This window comes from Vombatus ursinus, unplaced genomic scaffold, assembly GCF_900497805.2.
Source record: "Vombatus ursinus unplaced genomic scaffold, bare-nosed wombat genome assembly UNPS02004704.1, whole genome shotgun sequence".
Classification (NCBI taxonomy): Eukaryota; Metazoa; Chordata; class Mammalia; order Diprotodontia; family Vombatidae; genus Vombatus; species Vombatus ursinus.
Window position 1 is genome coordinate 1,092,573 of NW_020944482.1, and position 13,258 is coordinate 1,105,830.

At 37.7% G+C, this 13,258-nt stretch overlaps 1 pseudogene; it reads left to right on the top strand.

Moving 5' to 3' along the window:
• The first annotated feature begins 7,052 nt into the window (after positions 1 to 7,052).
• LOC114027052 lies at positions 7,053 to 12,291 on the top strand (annotated as a pseudogene).
• The last annotated feature ends 967 nt before the right edge of the window (positions 12,292 to 13,258 follow it).

Sequence of the window (13,258 nt, forward strand, 5' to 3'; positions counted from 1 at the left end):
AAACTCCTTCAGGGGAGGGACAACAGTCTTTTGCCTCTTAGTATCTCCAGTGCTTAGCACCATACTTGGAACATAGCAGATGCTCAATAAATGGTTATTGAATTGAATAAAACCTTGAGGAACTACTTCTGAGTGACTGGGGACTGTATCCATTCCATATTCTGTGATCATTGTAGTTTGATCACGTTCAGTCCTGAGGAGGCAAGGAGGAAGGGAGAGAGTGAGGAAAGAAGGAAGGAAAGAAGAAAGAGAGAAAGAAAGAAAGGCTGGTTTATTAAGTTTCTACTATTTGCCAAGCACTGTACTACACATGGGCAGTGAGGTGGCTAACTGGATAGAGTTCCAGACTTGAAGTTAGGAAGACATCTTCCTGAGTTCAAATCTGGCCTCAAACACTTAACTCTGTGACCTGGACAAATCACTTAACCCTGTTTGCTTCAGTTTCTCATCTATAAAATGAGCTGGAGAAGGAAATGGCAATCCGTTCTAGTATCTTTGCCAAGAAAGCCCCAAAAGGGGCATGACTGAATAACAACAGCAAAAGTGCTAAATACTTTCCAAATATTTCACTTGATCTGCACAACAACCCTGTGAGGTAGGTACTATTATTATCCTCATTTTATAGTTGCGGGAATTGAGGCAGACAGAGATTAAGTGATTTGCCCTGGATCACACAGCTAGTAAGGAGGCCAGATTTGAACTCAGGTGCTCTAGACTTCTAGCCCAGTGCTCTAAGGCCTGAGGAAACCTGCCTCTAATGAAAGGAGTTCTCACATCCTGTTCTCACACATTATCATTATCATCTCCAACATACCAGAAACCATTTTACTTACAGTTCGAATCTACGGTCTTCCTTCAAAAAGGTGTAGTAAGAAGGTATTCAGTGTACAATATAAATTTACGTATGGGACCAATAAGAAGAAAATATCCCCTTATACTCCAAAATATTTATAGCAGCACTTTTCATGATGGCTACAAACTGGAAACAAATTAGAGGTCCATCAATTTAGGAACAGATAAACAAATTGTTGTACATGAATGTAATGGAATATTACTGTGCTGTAAGAAATTATATATGCAATGAATACAGAGAAGTATGGAAAGATCTATGTGAAATGATGCAGAGTGAAGTAAACATAGCCAAGAAAACAAGATACACAATGTAAATGTGTGAGGGATTGTCTGGTGTTTGCTACTGCCAAGTGACAGTTGTGGCAAGATGGGGTAGGAACAAGATATTAGGAAGTGACCGGAGGAGGCAGGGGCTGTGCTAGGCGGAGTTGTGGTGAACTGGGATGGGAATTGGATATGGAGAAGTAACCAGTGCTCACGCTCCCGAGACAGTGGGCAGTGCTATGTGGAGCTGTGATAAGCTGGGGAAGGAACAGGATACAAGGAAGTAGCCAGAGCACGTGCTCCTGAGGCAGGGGGCTGTGCCACGTGGGAGTGGGACGGCAGAGAACGAGTTCCCTTTGTCTAGTCCTCTCCCTAGGTGCAGCTCTAACCCCAGACACCTCCTTCTAGTATCTGGGTCTGACTTCCTGTGTCACGTGCTCTCCCTTTGTCTATGCTCTAACCCCAGACATCTCCTTTCTGTAACCGGTCCTAGCCTCCTGCGTCACGTCCTCTCCCTTGGTGCACTAAACCCAGACATCCCCTTCCGGTATCTGATCCTACAATCAATGACTAGTAGGCAGACTGAGGAGGAGGGGCTAAGTAGGTACTTAAGGAACAGTAGAGATCGAGCTTGCTCTCTCTTGCTTCTGCTCTCTTGCCCTGGCTTTCCTGCTTGGCCTTGCTGTGATGGCCTCTGAATAAAGCTCGAGTGTTTGCACCTCCTGATCGGGGCTCGTCTCTGTGTTTATCCGGGTGGGCACCGAAGACTGGTAAGTAGTATGATCCTGGCAGCCTGCTCCTTATAGGAGGAGAGTGCATGGCGCGACTGGCACATAAATGGGAAAAAAAATTATGCACCAAAAATAAAAAGTATAACAATTATAAAGATCAAACAAAGCTTGAACGAAGACATATGAGAAAATACTCCCAATCTACTCCTTTGTTGGATCGCACACAGGTGTTATACATTACACATATTTTTGGACTTTTTCAGTGCATTGATTAATTGTGCTGATTTTTTTCTTCTCTCTGAAAAAAAATTCTATTTGTCATGTGAGATGGCTCTCTAGGAAACTTGGGATAATGATGGTGACATAAGAAACAGACGATGTCAATGAAAATTTACCTTAAAAAATAAGTATACACGAAAAGAATGTGAAACATGGAACACAATTATACATTTGACAGAAACCCCCTAAAAACAGGATTCAGTAATTTAACTTATAACCACTGTTACAGTTGACTAAGAGGCTGTTACTTAAACCTCATCAGAACATAAATAATTTCTAGGACTGCCAATTAGGTATCTTATATTTCATCTTGGTCTTGCATAGTCAGAACTCCCAGCATATTTCTGCTAGTAAAGGCCAAGTTTGAGGAAATTCTGTCTTCTTCAGTGCAGAAGTTTTCCTAGCACTATCCTACCATTGCAACCAGCGTTTCCTTTCTTTGGACCCAAGATATCCAGGCTTCTCCACTTCATAAAGTTTCCCTAGAGTCTACACACATCCATCTTGGGCTGCGTGTTGTTTACAATCAGGAAGAAGAAACACAAAAACCCCAACCTAGGCTTAGGCATGCTTAGGCAGGAAATATGTTTAGCTGCCATCTCTTCATGGCTGAATGGAGAAGAAGGTCAGCTGAGGCAGAGCCAAGATGGCAGAGCAAGAGAAAGCATTAGAGTCAAGCTCTCCCCCAATACTACCTCAGCAAAGATCTAGAGAATGAACCCAAATGAATTCCATTTGGGATATGAAAGAAGAATTTCACAGTGAGTCATTTTTCTAGCCTTGGATGACCTAGGGAGATGGATAGGTTTACAGATACTGGGGAGGAGAATGGCAACTGAAAGAGGGTCAAGACAAGGCAACAGAAAAAGATCCCAGGGGATCATTGAATAAGCTCTGGGTACAGGAATAAGTGTCATTTGATAGTGCCATCACCTCCCAGTGCTAGGTTACAGATACAGGGTAGAAAGGAGAAATTGTGAGCATTGCCTGAGAATGGAATAAGTTCTAGGAAGCACATAGTATGTATGGCTCTGATCCCTGGGGCAGAGGACAGTGTTGCAGGCCAAAAGGGAGCTGGCAGTTCTGTCCCTCTGAACCTGCAGAACTTCCTGGTGGGCCAACAGTGACAGAGTCAAGCAGCACTCTGCTGAAACTCCCAACCAGAAACAAACAGATCAATGCAATCCTGGGAGAGGAATTTGTAGAACTCTGACCAGGAGGGCAATAAACAGACTATTCCACTTCCCTTCCCACACGCAATCACACTATTCTGGGAACACTGAAAGCTTGCAGGCCCTCAACTGGAACTGTGAAAGCAGTATGAGGATAGAAGATCAGGTCAGATATCTCCTGAGCCCCAGAAGTGTGCAAAGCACAGCACCAACATAATCTAAAGTAAAGAAAGGAACTGAAAGAATGGGCAAACCATAGAAGAACTTGACCATAAAGAGCTCTTATGGCTACAGGGAAGTTAAAGATACAAACACAGAAGAGAATTACTAAAAAAAATAAATAAATAACAGTCTATAACCAAATCCTCCAAGATAAAATGCATCTTAGATTCAAGTTCAACAAGAATTCCTGGAAGAGTTTTTTTAAAAAAAGAGTTAAAGTAGCTAACCAATGATTTTAAAATTATTTTAAAATCCACATGGGAGCAATAGAGGAAAAAAAATGGGAAAAAAGGCAAGAGCTAGGGAAGAAAGATATGAAAAGATAATTTTAAAAGCTTGGAATAAAAAGATACAAAATTTTGCCCAAGAACGTAAATCCCTAAAAATTAGAATTGGTCAAATGGAAGCAAGTGACTCCATGAGACATCAAAAAATAATAAAATAAAGTAAAGAGGCTGAAAAAAAATAGAAGAAAAAATGAAATATTCCAAAGGAAAAACAACTAACCTGGAAAATAGATCTAGAAGAGATAATTTAAGAATCACTGGACTAGGGGCAGCTTGGTGGCACAGTGGATAGAGCACCAGCTCTAGAGTCAGGAGGACCTGAGTTCAAATCTGGCCTCAGACACATAACACTTACTAGCTGTGTGACCCTGGGCAAGTCACTTAACTTCATTGCCTAGCCAAAAAAAAAAAAAATCACTGGACTATCTGGAAGCCATGAATAAATTAAAAAAAAAAAGAGCCAGACATATTTTAAGAAATCATGAAAGAAAACCGCCCAGATATTCAGAACCAATGGTCAAAGGAGAAATTGAAATCCCCCAGTCACTTCCTAAAAGAAATCCCAAAATGAGTTGTAGCAAAATCTATTATATTTTAACTGAAGTAAAAAGGCAAGGATAGCAATCATGAGCTCAAAAAAAGCAAAAAACAAAAATAGGCCTGATAAAAAGAGATTAACAGGAAAACTACATTTTGCTAAGAGGTATTATAGACAATGAGCTAATATCAATATGAAACATACTGTCATCAAATTTCATAGCATCTAAATTATTAAAGAAAATGTTAAATGAATTATAGGAAGAAATAAATAGTAAAACTCTAATAGTGGGAGATCATAATTTATTCCTCTCAGACCTAGTTAAATGTAACCAAAAAATAAAGGAGAAAGAAGTTAGAAGTTAAAGAAGAAAGAAGACTTGAATAGAATTTTTAAAAATTAGAAATGAGAGTTGTTGTTCAGTCTTTCAATCCTGTCCAACTCTTTGTGACTTTATGGACATCATAGCACATCAGGCCCTCCTATCTCTTGAAGTCTGTCCAAGTTCATGTTCATTGTTCTTATGAAACTGTCTATCCATCTCATCCTCTTCCATTCCCTTTTCTTTTTGCCTTCAATCTTTCTCTTCATCAGGCTCTTTTCCAATAAGCACCATCTTCTATTAGTGGCCAAAGTACTTAAGCTTTAGCTTCAGTATTTGACCTTCCAGTGAATAGCCTGAATTAATTTCTTTATGTATTGACTGGTTTAATCTCCTTGCAGTCCAAGGAACTCTCAAAAGTCTTCTCCAACACCACAATTTAAAAGTGTCAATTCTGTGGTGTTCTGCTTTCCGTATAGTCCAACTTTCACAGCCACATGTTGCTACTATAAAAAACATAGTTTATGGACCTTTGTCAGCAAGATGATATCTCTGCTTTTTAGTTTGCTGTCCAGATTTGCCATAGATTTCCTTCCAAAGAGCAAGCATTTTTTAATTTCATGGCTGCAGAATGATCTTTGAATCTAAGAATATAAAATCTGACGCTGCTTTTATTTCTCCTTCCTCTATATGCCAGGAAGTGATAGGACCAGTTGCCAAGATCTTAATTTTCGATGTTAAGCTTCAAGCCAACTTTTACACTCTCCTCTTTCACCCTCATCAAGAGGCTTCTTAATTCCTCTTTGGTTTCTGTCATTAGAGTGGTATCATCTGCATATCTGAGATTGCTGATGTTTCTCCTGGTAACCTGAATTCCAGCTTTTGATTTGTCCAGTCTGGCACTTAATATGATATGCTCAGCATATAAGTTAAATAAATAAAGTGACAATATTGGTTGGTTGTTCTCGAAGAGGACCAGAATGACATCACTATGTTGGAGTCAAGTTACAGTGTGTCTGTTGCTGATCAGACCAAGATGAGCTCACAATGCTCTACCACAGGTTGGGTATGTGTAGTCCATGTGAACATTTGGAGTGGAGCCTCTAAATTTGCACGTCTCTCATTTCTATTGAGCTACTTCAACTCTGCTTCGCTTAGAGAGCATGGCACCTTCTTTGATGAGGGCACACCATGCTGTGTGGTCCTATGCTAGTGTCTCCCATGTCACACAATCAATTCCAAAGTTGTTAAGAGAGACCTTGAATGTGTCCTTGTATCACTTTTTCTGACCATCATGTGAGCACTTGCCTTGTGTGAATTTTCTGTAAGAGTCTTTTAGGGAAGCATATGTTTGGCATTCAATGTGGCCAACCTTTCAGAGTGGCACTCTCTGCAATAGAGTTTGAATGCTTGGCAGTTTAGTACAAGAAAGGACTTCAGTATCTAGTACCTTCTCTTGCCAGGTGATCTTCAGAATCTTCCTAAGACAATTCAAATGGAAGTGATTCAGTTTCCTGGCATGGCACTGATAGACAATCCAGGTTTCACAGGCATACAATAATGAGGTCAGCACAATGGCTCAATAGACCTTCAGTTTGAAAATCAGTCTAATAGCTCTTCTCTTCCACACTTTCCTTTGGAGCCTCCCAAACACTGAGCTAGCCTTGGCAATGCATATGTCAACTTCATTGTCAGTGTGTACATCCTTGGAAAGTATGTTGCCAAGATAAGTGCCAAGCCACGGAATTAAAAAGATCCCCATTTGACAATATATAGCCTTGTCTCTTTTTCCAATCCCAATCTTAAATCAATCAGTTGTTCCATGTTTGGTTCTAACTGTTGCTTCTTGGCCTGCATACAGTTTCCTCAGGAGACAAGTAAGATGATCTGGGGACTTGCCACGTATTGTTGTAATCCACACAATCAAAGGCTTTAGTGTAGTCAATGAAGCAGAAGTAGATGATTTTTTCTGAACTCCCTTGCTTTCTCCATAATCCAACAAATATTGGCAATTTGGTCTCCAGCTCATCTGCCTTTTTGAAAACTTGCCTGCTCTTCTAGTAATTTGCAGTTCACATATTACTGAAACCTAGCTTGTAGAATTTTAAGCATAACCTTGCTGGTGTGGGAAGTGAGTGCAGTTGTTCAGTCTGGAAATGTTAAATAGGAATAGAAAGGAATATACCTATTTTTGGCTGTATATGGCACATTGATAAAAATTAACCATGTATTAGTGATGCAGTTTAGGGGTTCAGGGGTGCTGGGACCGCAAAATCACAACACGCAAATCCTGCCCGAAAGAGTTCGACCCAAGCCTTCTTTCAGCCAAAGACAAGGTTTATTAGAACATCCATCATATTGGGCAGACTCTCAAGGAGTCTGAAAATGGGTAAGCAATGGCTAGATTATAAGAATCTAAGCCTTGGCTAGATTTTAAGAATCTGAGCATCTCAATGGAAACAAGATGGACCTTATTTACAGAAAGACCATGGGAGAGTGGCCAAGTAGTCCATGAGGTGATAGAATTTCCAAGGGTGGGAAATGGAGCCTAGGTGGGACCAAGGGTGGGAAATGGCCTGCGGCCATAGGGAGGCAAGACAATAGAGGGGAGGTTGGGTGTAGCCACAATGAAAGACCAGTTGATGGGACCATAGCCGCCAGAGATTTGGCCATGTGGGAAAGTACAGAGTCCATGAGGTAATAGAATTACCAAGGGTGGGAAATGTTCTGGGGCCAGAGTTTTTCCTTTCTGGGGCTCAGATTCCAACCCCATCATTAGGGCAGACCTGCACAACTTGCAAATTTATTCGCAGATAAGTTAGACTAGAGACAGACTGACAATGGTTGGTTACCACGGGTCATATGATAAACAAGAGAGTGCTCAATGGCAACCCTATAGTTTTCGTGGGCTACCCAAAATCCTTTGGCCATATGTTGCACAGGCCTGTATTAGGGCATTAAAAAAAAAAAACCTTTGCAAACAAATGCAGAAAGGTAGAAATATTAAATGCATACTTTTCAGACCATGATGCAATGAAAAAATACATTCAATAAAGGTCCTTTCAAGCAAGAATTAAAAATTAGTTGGAAACTAAATAACAATCTTAAAGAATGAGTGGGTCAAATTATAAAAAAACAATCAAAATTTCATTAAAAATAATTACAATGAGTCATATACTGAAATTTGTGGGATACAGACAAAGTAGTACTTAGGAGGAAATTTATATGACTAACTGGTTTCCACAACAAAAGAGAAATAAAGCAAATCGACAAATTGGGCATACAACAACAAAAAAACCCCCAACAAATTGACACTCCCCAATTAAACACCAGAATAGAAATCCTGAAAACCAAAAGGGAGATGAAAAAAAACCAAAGTAAAAAATCCATTGAATTGATAAATTTAACTAGGAGCTGTGTGTTTTTTTGAAACAAGATCAACAATAAAATAGATAAGCTATTGGCTAGTTTGATTAAGAAAAAGAAAGCATAAAACCAAATTATTAGTATAAACATGAAAAGGGTGAATTGACAATCAATGATGATGAATAAAAGCAATTATTAGGAGTTATTTTGCCCAACTATATTTTGCCCAACAAAATGGATAATCTAAATGAAATGGATGAATATTATAAAAATATAAATTGCTCAGATTGACAAAACAGGAAATAGAATATTTAAGTAACACTAACATAAGAAAATAAATTGAAAAAGCCATAAATGAACTCCAAAAGCTAGAAATCCCAGGACCAAATAGATTTACAAGTAAATTCTACCAAATATTTAAAGAACAATTAATGCCAATACTATATAAACTGTTTGAAAAAATAGGTAAAGAGATTTACCTTCTATGATACAAGTATAGTTTAGCTATAGACTAGGGAGAGTCAAAATAGAGAAAGAAAGAAAGAAAGCTACAGACCAATTTCTCTAATGAATAGTGATACAAACATTTAAATATAAAATAATAGCAAAGAGAATATAGCACTATCTCATGAAGAGCACACATCAGGATGGATTTAGACCCAAAATGCAGGCTGGTTCAATATTAGGAAAACTATAAATATAATTGACCACATTAATAACAAAATTGTATGATTCTTTCAAAAGATACAGAAAAGGCTTTTGGCAAAATACAGAACTCATTTAAAAGAAAACACTAGAAAGCATAGGAATAGATATCTATTTATTTAAAATGATATGTAGTATTTATATACTACGTATTTATATATATATATGTATTATATAAAATCAAGGTCAAACATTATGTATAAGAAAGATAAGCTAGAAGCTTTGCCAATAAGATCAAAGGTAAAGCAAGAATGTCCCTTATCACCATTATTATTCAGTATTGTTCTAAAAATGCTAGAATGCTAGGTATAGCAATAAGACAAGAAAAAATTGAAGGAATATTCATAGACAGAGAACAAAACAATCCCTTTTTGGCAGATGTTATGATGATTAACTCAAAAAACCTTAGGGACTCAACTGAAAAAAAAAACAACTGAAACAATTAACAACTTCAGTAAAGTTGTATTTATAAAATAAGTCCACAAAAATCACCATCTCATTTCTGTATATTACCAACAAAACTCAGCAGGAAGAGATAGAAATAGGAATCCTATTTAAAAGAACTATGAACAGTATAAAATACCTGGAGGTCTACCTTGCAAGACACACAGAGGAACTCTATGAACACAATTACAAAACACACTCCACACAAATACAGATCTAAAGAATTGGAGACATATTAATTACTCATGAGTATTATAAGGTGATAAAAGACAATACTAGTTAAATTAATTTACTTATTCAGTGCTATGCCAAACAAACTACAAATGGAGTACTCTACAGACCTCGAAAAAATAATAACAAAATTTTGTATTGAGTAAGATATATAGAGTTTCAGCAATGGAACAGATTAGGCATAGAATATACCCCCCAAAAGAGTATAATAATAGCTTAGTGTTTGATAAACCAAAAGATCACACCTATTGCAGAAAGAGTTCAATATTCAACAAAAAACACTGGGAAAACTGAAAAACAATCTGGCATAAACTAGGTATAGGCCAACATCTCACACAATATATAATATATAAGTTCAAAATGGATACATGATTTGGACATAAAGGGTGATGTCATAACCAAATTAGAGGAACATGGAAGAAATTATCTGTCAGATCTTTGCCTGGGAAAAGAATTCATGACCAAACAAAATAGAGAGGTTCACAGGAATTTAAATGGACAATTTTGATTACATAAAATCAAAAAGGTTGTGCACAAATAAAACTAATGCAGCTAAAATTAGAAGAGAAGGAGAAAATTGGGGGGAAAAATCTTTGCAGCAAGTTCCTCTGATAAAGGTCTCATTTCTAAGATAGACAGGGTGCTGAGTCAATTTTAAAGAGAAAAAGAGACATTTCCCAATTGATAAATGGTCAAAGGATATGAAGAGACAAATTTTTAAAATATCAATAGCCACATGAAAAAATCCCCTAAAACACTGATAGAGAGAGATGCAAATTAGAAAAAAAAACTGAGGTGCTATCTAACACGGGGCTGTGGAAAGACAGGAACATTGTTGGTGGAATTATAAAATAGATCAACCATTCCTGAAAGCAGTTTGGAACTATGTCCAAAAAACTATTAAAATGTGCCTAACCTTTGACCCAGCACCCCTACTAGGTTCATACCTCAAAGTGATCAGAGAAAGAGGAAAAAGACCCATATGTGCAAAAATATTTATAGCAGCTCTTTTTTTTTTATGGTGACAAAGAATTGGAAACTGAGGGACTGCCCATCAATTGGAGAATGACTGGACAAATTATAGCATACAAATGTGATAGAATACTATTGGGATGTAAGAAATTATGGAGGGAATCCTGGTTTCAGAAAACCTGGGAAGATTTGTATGACCTGATGCAAAGTGAAGTGAGCAGAACCAAGAGAACAATTTATAACCTAATAGTAATATTATTAAAAATAATCAATTTTGAGTGACTTGGGAACATTGATCAACACAATGACCAACCACAATTCCAAAGTGCTTATGATGAAAACTACTTCCGGGTACAGAGTTTGATGGACTTAAAGTGTAAATTGAAGCGTATTTTCTTTCCTTTCTTTAAAAAAAATTTTTTTCATATGGCTAATGTGGAAATTAGTTTCACATGACATATTTGTAATGGGTTTTGTTTTTCTTACTTCCTTAACAGATTGAAGAGAAGATGAGGGAGGAGAAGTATTTAGGTTTTAAAATAAAATAAAGAGGCTAAGCCAAGATGGCAGAGTAGAGGAAGCACTACAGTCCAGCTCTCCCAATGTTCCTCTCCAAACAACTTTTTAAAAATATCTCAAAAAAGTGAATAAGCCAAATTAACTTTAAAGAACATATGAAGAAAGATACTATCTGCATCTAGAGAAAGAAGTGATAAATAGAAGTATGTATAGAACAATTTTACATACATATACCTATTTGTGTCTAATGGTAGCCATCTCTAGATTGGCAGAGGACGAAGAAGAAAAAAAGAAATTTACATGATAATTCTGTGTTTTTGGGGGTTATACTTTAATATTATACCATAATTTATATAAATATATTTTATTATATAATATATTTATGCAATTATATATAATTTATAGAGAAATATAGTATATAACTGTATATGATCATAAATATATAAAAATAGTTTCTATTACATTACATATTTTATATTATAATTTTGAATATTTGAAAGGAATAGCAAGTTCTACATAGTAGATTTGAAGTTTCACGTGCAATCATCTTTTTTATTGTATTATGTTACAGAAATGTTTGTTTTATTCCATAAATTAAAATTTTTTTAAATGCCTCAAATTGAATTCTGGAGTGGCAAAACCAGCAAAAGGTTAGAGTGAGACATCTTTCCAGCCCAAGACAACTTGGGAAGTTGGAAGGAGAGGTCTTTGACACAAGGGTGGGAGCTGGCCTGTTGTGCATGTGGCAGCAACAGTAGCTGTGGTCATTGGAGGTGGTAACAACAGCAGTAGCAGCTTTGGAAGCTCTCAGTCCACAAATGGTAAGGGAGGTGGACAATTGGTTAGAAAGAGATCACAGGGCTGCATCTGGCACCAGATAGAAGAGAAAGCTGCAGTAAACCAAGCCCTTGCCTCCCACTACCTGGTCCCTTCTTCTGTTGCTGCTGTCCCAGCTGCTCCTAAGAAGTTTGCCTGCGCCAGGGTCGCCTGCTCCCCAGCTCTGATCTGTGCTGGATCCAGAATTGTACACAGACCAATTTTTGCAGCAGTGTTGTCTCGACTAGAGGTCAGGACTGGAGAGGGCAACACCATATCTTATGAGGCCCAGAACAGGGTGTCTCAGCTAGTACTAAGGGAGTTCCAGACCAGTGCTATCAGCAGAGATGTTGACACTGCTGCCATTATTGGTGCAGGTACGCCCACAGTAGGAGTGGCTGGTTCTGGTGCTGGTATCGGAACTGTCTTTGGTAATCTGATTATTGGCTATGCCAGAAACCCTTCTCTGAAGTAGCAGCTGTCCTCATATGCTATCCTGGAATTCGCCTTGTCTGAAGCTATGGGTCTCCTTTGTTTGATGGTTACTTTCTTGATCTTGTTTGCCATGTAATAATTTGCTTCTTGAAATGTTGACATTTAATAAAAATTACAGATGTAATTCTGCGCATTTCACTGTGGCTCCGAAAACTGTTGTGTTGATGTCATGGAAATGTACATTATTTCCAAAGTAATTTCATTAAAGATGATAACTTTAAAAAAGAAAGAAAGAAAGATTACAGTGGACCCCTGTGCCAGCATGGGGTGCAAACCTGAGCACTCTTTAACAATTCCATTTCCAGGATGGAGAGGAACACTAGTGCTTGTGGTGACAAAGGAATAGGGGCTCTGAGGAGTAATGGCACTTGTGGCTGCAAGGGATCAGGAGACTTTCCTGGGCAAAGACCAGAGTGGAGACCAGCAGAGCAGTGACAGCACCTCTCCTCTTCCTGGATCTTTGGATCATTAAAACTTTGGATCATCACTACTTTGGAAGTATCAAAAACTTTCAAACCCTTAGAACTAGCTGTGGAAAAGCCTAGGATAGTGGTTTCCCTCAATTAGGTCAGAAGAGCTTACTTACTTAAACTTACTTACTATACTATATACTATACTTACTATACCTTAATATAAAATTAAAAAAACAAGAAATAAGAGCAAACCACAAAAACAGAATCTGACCATAAAAAGTTACCGACATGGCAGGGAAGATCAAGATAAACTCAGGAAAAGACAACAATGTGAAAACAGCTACCAGCAAAGTCTCAAAGAAAAGGTGCAAATTGGACACAAACCCAAGAAGAATTCCTGGAAAAAAATCTAAAGAAAGAGCAAAAAAAATTTTAAAAAATCAAAGAAGAGTTGTAAAGGAAGAACTGGGAGAAAAAGAAATGTGAGTAATGCAATAAAATTATGAAAAGAATATTTATAACCTGGAAAAAGTGGCACAAAAAATACTGAAGAAAGTATCACCTCAAAAAGCAGAATTGGCCAAATGACAAAAGAGGTACAGAAGCTCACTTGAAAATAACTGCAGACAC